A 10782-nucleotide genomic window follows, 5' to 3' on the forward strand; every position below is an offset into this window, starting at 1 on the left:
CACAGCTCACAGCAGCCTCAAACTCTTGGGCTCAAGTGGTCCTCTTGCCTCAGCCTCCCAAGTTGCTGGGACTACAGGCACACACCACAACACCCAGCTATTTTTTAGTTGCAGTTGTCATTGTCATTTAGCAGGCCCAGGCCGGATTCAAACCCTCCAGCCCCAGTGTATGTGGCTGGTGCCCTAACCACAAAACTATGGGTGCCAAGTCTGTCTTCTATTTTCTGGAACTAAAACTCTATACAACTGATATGACACACTTTTTCTCTGCCCACTTCATAGATAAGGAAACAAAGACATGAAAAACTTAAGAAAATTTCTACAAGTTGTACACCTAGGAAGTGACAATTCCAGGATTTAAATCTAGTGACTTAGACAGTGTGCTATTTTGAAAATATTTAACATTGTTATTATTGTAATACTAATAAATAAGTCCATTATCTAATAATGTGATATATATGTATATATATGTGCATGTATATACATGGAGAGAGAGAAATTTATTTATAAGGAATTAGCTCACTTGACTATGGAGGCTGAGAAGTGCTAAGATCTGCAGTTATTTAGCAAGTTGGAGATACAGGAAAGCTGATGGTGTCATTCCAGCTGAGTCTGAAGGTCTGAGAACCAGGAGAGCCTATAGTGTAAGTTCTAGAACAAAAGCCAGTAGGCTTAAGACTCAAGAAGAGCCAGTATTTGAGTTCAAGTCCAAAGGCAGGAAAAGATCAATGTCACAGCTTAAGTAGTTAGGTAGTAAGAGTCCGCTCTTACTGAAAGGGAGGCACTCGACCGGCAGAGATCTCACAGACCACCAAGGCTTGTACGAAAGGTCTTTATTGGTGGGGGAGGGAGGCTGCAGAGCAGCACCAAGGAGGAGAGAAAAAGAGGAGGGAGCGAAGAGGGGAGAGAAGGAGAGAGAAAGAGAGAGAAGGACAGAGAGAGGGGAGAAGGGGAGAGAGAGAGAGAGAGAGAGAGAGGAGAAATGTATTCTTATATAGGGAAGTCTCCAGATGGTGATGGGATGGTGAGATAACCAATAAGGAGTTACTGCTCCGGTGGAAAGAGCCATTAGGGGTGGGCAGCTGGTTATTGGAACAGGGTGATAAGGTAAGCAAGGGGCTTTCTGAGGCAATTATCTAACTATCCTCCCTTCTTGATATATAAAAAAGAGGGTGTTGGTCTTGGAATAGTGGATGTTGAGTTCTCTCTTCTATAATTTCTTCCTGCTGGGAGGGGCACATAGTTTCAATTGGCCAACTACAGGACGATTATGATTTTTCATTGGGAAGATGTAAGTTTTTCTTCTCAAACTGCCCTTTTAGTGGTGGTTGTTTAGAAATGGTGTTTAGGAAGGTCTTGTGGCCTGGAGTAGAGTATAGCTCATTTACGAAGAACAGTTTCTTTTTTTGTAGGTTGGAAGCTGTATCTGGGGTATAGTTACCTGTTAAGACAACTTTTGAGAGTTTGGTTTGAATAAAATGAGTTTCGTATAGGTGTGAGGAAAGGTAGAAGTGTAATTTAGAGTAGGTTTTGAGTGAATTAAGAGGAGAAGTTTGATGATTTTGATTTATGTTGTTTTTGGAGTTTGAGGCTTATTTTTATGTCTATGTCAGTTGTTACTGACAACAGTCAACTTTTACTGTTGTTAGTAAGGGAAGTATGGTAACTTGAGCGGTCTATTTCATATGGGTTGTTGGAGAGAGAGAGAGAGGAGGCATTGAAATAGGTTTTTTTTTTTTTGCAATAATTTAAAATTATAATTCTATATAATTTAGAATTCTAAATATATAATATATAATTCTATGTAATTATAGGATAGAGACTTTGAATTTATTTGTGAGAGAGGAAAGAAAGTTTTGAGAAATTGTAGTAAAGTTTGAGAGTTGGGGTGAAACAGCTTGTGGAGATAGATGAGGTTATGAGTGGGAGGTTGATTTGTTTCTTTTATTATATTAGTAATAGGGGTAGAAATAAGCAGGAGGTGAGAGGAGGTGTCAGGAGATGAGTTGATGTGTAATTTTAATCATGAGTGGATGACGAGTTAGAGGCAGTAGGTAAGAGAGATGTAGGATTTAGTGTGGGACATGTGTTGAAAGATAATGATGGGGCAGATGAGAGAGGTTTGAAGGTTAAGAATGCGGCATGGTGGTAGGGTTTGAAGATTTTTGTATGTTAAAAGATTAGATAGAGAATGAGGGGACAGGATAGTAATAGGGGAACTAAAAGTGAGTTTCTCTGATTCTTGTATTAGAGTAACTACAGCGTTAATGTCTTGAGACAAGGGGCCCAACCTCCAACAGTGTGATTTAATTATTTTGAGAGATAGGTAAAGGTGGGGTCTAGCTGATGTTTAAGTATGTTGAGAGTAAACTCACAGTTTTTTGTGATATGTAGGAGGAAGTGGTGAGAAAGTTTAGGAAGGTGGAGGGCTGGAGGTTTTAACAAAGTACATTGTAGAGATTTAAAAGAAGTGGAAATGGAGGTTAGGAGAGGTCCATGAGCGTTACCTTGAGTAGTATTATATAAAGGAGCGGTTAGGAGAGAAAAGTTGGGGATTTATGTTTTGAGGTATTTAGTTAATCTTAAAAAGGAGAGGAGTTCTTGTTTGTAGTGCGTAGAAGAAAGTTATGAAGAAGGATTTTTCTGTTTATGGTAATAGTTTTGAAGTCTAGGAATAAAAGGCTTGTATAATAGGCTGAAGTTTTAAGAGACTAGATTGGGGAAGTGGATATTGATGTTGAGAAGGAAAAATAGAAGGGTCTCTTAGTTTAATAAGAATTGGAGAGTAGGGGCAATTGAGGGGGTTTTAGTATCTCAAACCTCGGGATTTACTTGCTCTGGTGGATGGGTTATTGATGGCTTGGGAAAGGATGAGGCAGAGTGAGGCAGAAGGAGATGGGTTAGTATTTATTAATTTAAAATTAAAAGTGAGGGTAATATTTAATTTGGAAAGTATGTCATGTCCCAGAAGGGGAACTGGACAGGAAGGTAATACCAAAAGGAATATATAAATGAGAAATTGCCAATTATGCAGTGTAAAAAGGAGTCTGATGTGGATGGTGTGATAAACACTTTATCCTGACAATAGAGTTAGGTAATAGGAGGTAGGACCGCTGAACTCTTTAAGAACTGAGAAGCTAGCTCTTGTGTCTAATAGGAAGGCCATCATCCTCCCTGCTACCGTCAGGGTTACCCTTGCCTTTGCAGAGGATCTTCATCAGTTTTCAGAAGAGGCAAGCCCCGACAAGTTTGCTGTATGTAGGTACCAAAGGTTGGCTGGCTCCATGACCTTTCTGGGCCAAGGGGCAGTCAGTCGTCCAGTGGTCCTTTCTCTTGCAGAGAGGGCATGGCCCTGGTGGGGGGCTGGGGTTGGGGCAACTTTGTACCCAGTGGCTTTCTTCACCGCATTTGTAGTATGGTTCAGGTGGTTGAGTTATGAAGTGGCCTTTGGTCCCTGATGATTTGGGCAGGTTAGGAATGATGGCGTTAGGGACACTATTTGTAATGTTCGAGCTAGTATTTGATAATTTTGGGGTTTGAGAATTTTTATTCTCCCTTTGGAAAATATCATCTCACCCCATGTAAACATTAAAGGCTGTGTCTAAGATTACAGCCTGGGGTTTCAGGGGTCCATGCTCTAAGCGCTTTAGTTTAAGTTTAATGTCAAGGTAATTTGGTTAAAGAAATAAGTCATGAGAACATTTTTTTCCATTTATTGTTTTAGGATTTAAGTTAGTATACTTAATAAAAGCTTCCATAAGGCGTTGGAGGAAAGTTGAAGGATTTCCAGACTTATTTTGTATGATTTTTTGTAATTTATCATAGTTGATAGCCTTTTGGCAGAAGCTGTAAGTTCGCAAAGAATACAGGTAATAAAAATGTTTCTACTTTTTCTCCCAGTATTATTATTATAATTTTAATTTGGCTGGGAGTTAGGGATTGTAGTGTTACTTGTAGGATGCTCATTTTTTGATGTATGAAATTGATCTGCTGCCTCTTTCACCTTCTCCTACACTCATTTGCTCTCATTAGAGGTTAGGGTATTACTTAAAATAATAAAAAACATTATGTTAGATAAGTTGGGATTATTATTATTAGGACATAATAATAAATTGAAATTTTTGAATAAAATGAGAAGGATTAGAAGTAAAGGAATTAGTTTACACGGTGGCACTTATATAAGTTTATATAAGTTTCAAATTAAAGAAAAATTAAATGAACTCTAGCTTGGCTAGATACTTTGGTTGCTTAGTTTGTAAAGTGGTCAAATTTGGGTAGAGAGTTTAATTGATTTTTTTTTTTGAGACAGAGCCTCAAGCTGTCCCCCTGGGTAGAGTGCTGTGGCATCACAGCTCATAGCAACCTCCAACTCTTGGGCTCAAGCAAGTCTCCTGCCTCTGCCTCCTAAGTAGCTGGGACCACAGGTGCCCACCACAACTCCCGGCTATTTTTTGGATGCATCCATCATTGTTGTTTGGCGGGCCCCGGCTGGATTTGAACCTGCCACCTTAGGTGTATGTGGCTGGCGCCTTAGCTACTTGAGCCACAGGTGCCAAGCCGAGTTTAATTGATTTTTTGCTTTAAGTTTAATCCTAATTTTATCAGGTGGCGTGATAAGTACCCTGAGGGGGACTTAGGTGGGACAGAATGGCTGCACTCATGGTGATTCAATGCAGGCATAAAGTGTGAGCAGAAACACGCGAGGACCAGGAGAAAGGGCGGACGTTTCCGCTGCTTTGCTGCTGGCCGTGAGAACGAGGACACAGTCTAGGACAGTCATCACTGTACCCAGATCAGTGTCAGACCCATGGGGCCGACGACAGCTTGAGACCTGGCGCCAGGAATTTTCGTGCTTGGCGTGGAAGCCCTGGGCTAAGCCACATAAGGTCAATGGGAATAGGGAACTCAAGCCCCGAGAAATGGGTGAATTGCCAGGAATGTAAGCAATTTAGCCCATGATTATGGAAAATTCGTTCCCACGTGGGTACTCACCAAATTTGAATGAGGCCGGTGCTGTTTGCTGGTTAGAGCGCCTTGGTGGATGGACACAAGCTGATGCGGTGGTGAGCTGCTGGGAGTGCGAAAGAGAATAGGGAATCTGTAGGAGTTAAAATCCTGTAGAGGGGGTGGAAGTTACTTTTGGGAGAATTCCCTAATTAAATCCCGCTTCTAACACCAGATGAAAGGGAGGCACTCGACTGGCAGAGATCTCACAGACAACCAAGGCTTGTACAAAAGGTCTTTATTGGTGGGGGAGGGAGGCTGCAGAGCAGCACCAAGGAGGAGAGAAAAAGAGGAGAGAGAGAAGAAAGGGAGAGGGGGAAAAAGAGAGAGAGAAGAGAAATGTAATTTTGTGTAGGGAAGTCTCCAGATAGTGATGGGATGGTGGGATAACCAATAAGGAGCCATTAGGGGCAGGCAGCTGGTTATTGGAACAGGGTGATGAGGTAAGCAAGGGGCTTTCTGAGGTTACCCTGAGAAGGATCAGTATTTTTGTTCTATTCAGGCCTTCAAATATTCACATGAGAGTCACTTAACAATGGTGAACACAATCTGCTTTACTCAGTCTACTGCTTAAATGTTCCCCTCATCCAAAAAACACCGTCACTGATGTACCCAGAATAATGTTTGACCAAATATCCAGACAATTTGTGGTCATTAAAATAACACAAGTCTACCATCACACAAGTCTATGGTACAGGAAATTAGAAAGAGCACTGGGCTTCATTCTCCAGCTGGTTCACCTCCTGGCAGCAAAATGCCTGTAGTGATTCCAGACCTCATGTCTTCTAATCACAATGTTTGGCAGAACAGAGAATCTTTTCCAGTAAACCCTGAGAGCAAACAAGGAAGCATCTCTTTCCCTAGATCCCATTCTCTCATTGGTTCTGACTCAGTTACATATCAGTCCCTCAACAAACCATGAGGGCCAGGGTTGAAGGATACAATAATTCCTTCAAACCAATGTAGGCCCCTCCCTTCAGCTCAGAGTATGGTCAATCCTACCCAGACTGATGACAAAAAATAAGACTCAGATTTCTCAAAGGAAATTTGGGAAGTATTTCCAGAAGCAGAGGAATGGGTGTTTGGTGATTGAAGACATTTTTAGGTTAACGAAGATGGGGTGGGTGTGGGGGTGGCATTTTAGTAGCAGATAAGCAAGGGAAAGTGTGAAAATAGCACATTTGTGAAGATATTAAGAAAAAAGGCATCAGAAAGGCTTTTATTGTTATAATCCAGGAACATTTTCCACATAGAGAGCCAAACTAAAAAATTCTTCTGATTTATTTTTCTCACTAAAGAGAGCATATTTTGCTCTTAGACCAAAGAATGTGCTTCAGAGCCACAGTCTCTGGGATGACAGGCATTCCTCATCCTCAAACTACTGCAGTCAGACTCTTCTCTCACCACTCCATGGAAATGGTCTTTGACTCCTGCTTAAGGCCTCTAGGAGGTTAAGAAAGGTTCCAGTGCTGAAGCCTACGCCAAGGGGGACCAGGGGACTGGCTCTTCCCATGAAGCATCCTTTGATGAAAGCTCTTGGTGAAGCAGTGTGAAAGAGAGGCAGTGCATCCACTGCCTGTGCAATGTGTCGGGAAGGAACATTTAAAATGCTCTGATTTCCCTGCCAACTAACAGTGCAGCTTGCAGCCCTAGCTAAGGCTTTTCTCTAGACTTGTACCATCAGTGGGAGAACCCAGCTAACTGTGGAGTGTTTTCACCTGCTGAGGAGAATATGAGCATCTAAAAAAATTAAGGTATAGCAAAATAGGGTGCAAAAGTTGTAGGATTTTTACATATTTACATTTGACAAATCATTACTTTTGACACTTACTGACATGCATGTGTGTATGTAAGCCCCTGCTTCTGCCGCACCAGTCCACAATGAGCCTCTGATACTGTACGTTCTCCTGATTCTCACCCCGTGCTCACTCTTCCTTACCCAACTTGGAATTTACTGAGTCCCATCACCATGCACTGGGCACTGTGCTGGGGATGACACCATTGTGCAGTTAGGGAATGGTTTCCAAAGCCTGGCAGCCAAGACTCATGGCATTCCAGTTTGTATGCGTTCAGCCCTGTCTTCTCTGAAGTAAAAAGCAAACCTTTCCCCCTACACTACTCTCACAACGCAAAATACTTCTTTTGGGCACCAAAATGTGTGGGGATTTCTTCCCACCTGTAACCAATTGATCAATTCTGGAGTGGCACCAGATTGGAATCGTGCAATTCCACTCAATTCTGACACCATCTATCTGGTTAAGGGCTCGGCCTCATCACACTGCTGCCTCCTCACATGTCACACGCAGGCCCCTGGTGGTTTTGCCTGCACTTCTGACCAGCTAATTATAAGCTGGAGTTTCCAATATCCCCTCCTTGGGTTCAATTAACGTGCTAGAGCAGTCCACAGAACTCAGAGAAACACTTTACTTAACTGGGTTATTATAAAAAATATTACAAAGGATACAGATGAAGAGATGGACAAGGTAGGACATATGGGAAGGGGTGTGGAGCCTCCATGCCCTCCTGGGGTGTGCCACCTGCCAGTCCCCTTGGGTTTTTATGGACCCTTCATTGCATAGGCATGACTGATGTAATTATGGACCATTGGTGATCTGCTCAACCTTTAGCTCCTCTTCCCTCCCAATTTGGGGCATGAGGCTGAAAGTCTCAACCCTCTGATCACAGTTTGATTTTTCCTGTGACCACCCCCCATCTTGTAACTACCTAGGGGTGGAAAGCCTTCGGTCAACTCATTAGCATATAAACAGACAGATATGGGGTTGCCCACTTGGGGCCCCTCTCGGTTGCCAGAGGTTCTATTCCCACTATTTCCCTTATCAATACCAACCTTTTCTTTCTACCAACCTTTCCATCAATAAACTCTGTCCTTCTGCTTAAAAAAAAAAAAAAGACACCTATGACTTTGGAGACTCCAAGGAATTTAGGGATGATATGCCAGAAAACAAAGATCAAATGAATATTTCAAGGTATCAGGAGTCTTTCTGCAGCTCCTGACCTAACTTAGGAATAACAAGCTGCACATGAGCTCGGAACACAGCAAGACGCTTCCTACCCCAGTGCCCTCCATGGGGCATTTGTCCAGTTGTAATTTCCTCATTCTTCAGGACCCCTGCTGTGGAGCCTCCCCTGACCTGCCCAGATGACATCCCTTCCTGTGCTGTGCTGCTTTGTCCCCTGCACACACCCTTCCTCACACCCCACACCCAGCTGTGAAGAGCTGTGTGCTCTCAGCCAGCTCCCTCTGCGCCAAGCTTCCCCATGGCTCTAGCACGGAGCCTGTTCTATCCTCCCTGGTTACGAGAATCAAAATACTCCTTCTGTTAGCACGGCTAACAATAACTCTGGCCTAGTACTCTTGTCTTTGTTTACTTGTGAAAATTCATGAATAAAAAGACAAAAAAAGTCTTTTTACCCTTTGGTTTAAAACCATGAAAGAAATAAAAATGAGCTAAACTAGTGCATATTCCAAGGATTGTTATCACTTATTCATTTGATATTGTGTATACTGTACTTACTCTAAAGGTAGAATTTCAATTCAGAATAGAAATTTACGTAAACCCTGAGGGAAATACTATTTATAATTGTTAAGTATGATTTGTAGTAGTATCAAAACTTAATTGTGTCTTTTCTCAATTCTTTAACTTTGTCCTTTAAAATGGTTCAATTTTTTCTCTATATAATTCATCGTTAATAAACTTTTTAGAAGCACATGAAATGTATGTAAAGATTTCTTATCCTACCCACACTTCCATGTCTTTTCCTCAAAAATAATTACTTTGTATAAGCTTCTAGAAATTCTGTTTCTATATGCAAAAATGCATTTAATGCACTTATTAAATGAACGGGATCATATGTGGTATTATATTATGTTTATTCTTAGGCTTCAAATGACTTTAATTTCAACCCATCCCAAAACTATTTCATTTTCATCTCTAAGCCAATTAAATTTTTTTCTTGATGTCATACTCAAAATCAAATTTTGTTAAAGTATTTGCATTGGCTTGGTCTCTTTGGTGTCTTATCTGTCCATGTTAACTTGAACTGGTCTTTCTGTGGGCTCTGTAATGTACAGGCTGGTAAAAAATGAAATATATGAAAAAAATGATTCATACTTCTTTGTGCACCAGAAAAGTCTTAGTTTTTATCTCCTACACATCCATGCTTTAGTTCAACCCTCTCCCTCCACACTGCAAATTCACCACATTTTTGTTATGTAATTTTTACCTTTTTTTTTCTTTGGGACCGAGACTCTGTCACCCTGGATACAGTGTCACAGTGTCATAGCTCATAGCAACTTCAAACTTTTGGGCTCCAGCAATTCTCTTGTCTCAGCCTCCCGGGTAGCTGGGACTACAAGTGCCTGCCACAACACCCAGCTTGTTTTTCAATTTTTGGTAGAGATAGGGTCTCACTCTTGCTCAGGCTGGTCTTGTGAGCCACCACACTAGCTTATAATTTTGACTTTTTATTTATTTTTTTTTTGCAGTTTTTGGTCGGGGCTGGGTTTGAACCCGCCACCTCTGGCATATGGGGCTGGAGCCCTACTCCTTTGAGCCACAGGTGCTGCCCCATAATTTTGCCTTTTTTAATATTAGAAGTTTATTCTAATAAACTTATTAAATTCTACAAATCTTTTATTCTTATAAGCCAGAGCAATGATTTTGCTATATATGGGATTGGAGGTGATTTCTATTTCCTATTTGTTCTGTAATTTTTTCTGCAATTTATTTTGCATCTATTTAAAAATATTTAGACAAATCCATACTAGTGGGCTAATTTTATCCAGAGTAAACAGAGCTTTACCTTGGGCAGCTGAGCAACTCCCACTATCCTTACACCACACTCTCTGGGATTTCACCAATAAAGACTTACTGCCTTGGGCTAAGTGTTGCCCTCTTCTCACTATTTTGTCCTCAAATGTAAATAAACTGGGGAGTATAACACACCAGAAAGCAAAACTGCAGTGAGAACACTGGTGTGACGTAAGGTAAATTAACATTTCCAGCAGAAATATCCTGAATTCAACAAGAGAACTAGAGCTCCAGTTTTGCCTGACAAAAAGGATGTAGAAGGGGATAAAACCCCACGTCACACCTAATTCCTGGTTTTGCCTAAGGCCTGCCTTGCTTTTAGCTTGTTAAGATTTTTTTCAGTCAAGTTAGTTTTGCCCACTTGGTGTAGGCAAACTGAGATACCATTATGACGCTATGCCTTGGTAACAGGAGACCTGCCTCTCTGTGCCCCCTCCAGCCCACCTGTATTCATTGCATGGCTATGCTGTGCCACTTTCTTTTAGGTACAGGGGATGCAATGACAAAGCAGACAAAGATTCTCAATCTTATATTAGGAAGAGACAGATAACCTGGAATAAACGTAATAAATGATATACTATATTAGAAGGTGAGATGTTCTAAAAGAAAATGAAAACTAGAAGAGTTTAGGGAGATTAGGCATCACTTAGGTGTAATTGGCAGTTTGCAACTGTGAATACAAAGGTCTCTGCAGATCCACTGAGAAGGTGACTTTGGAACAGCAGAGGAGAACCTGAAAATGAGGATGTCTGGACAGAGGGAGAGCACTCCAGGTGAGGAGACTGCCAGAGGAAGGCCAAAAAGTAGGGATGAGATAGAGGGAGGCAACAAAGTGGGGGTGTGGTCAAAGGGAGGCCACAAAGTGAGGGTGTGGTCAGAGGAAGGCCACAAAGTGGGGGTGAGACAGAGGGAGACCATGAAGTAGGGGTGAGACAGAGGGAGGCCA

The sequence above is a fragment of the Otolemur garnettii genome, unplaced genomic scaffold, assembly GCF_000181295.1.
Source record: "Otolemur garnettii isolate 467f Iridium unplaced genomic scaffold, OtoGar3 scaffold00078, whole genome shotgun sequence".
Taxonomy (NCBI): Eukaryota; Metazoa; Chordata; class Mammalia; order Primates; family Galagidae; genus Otolemur; species Otolemur garnettii.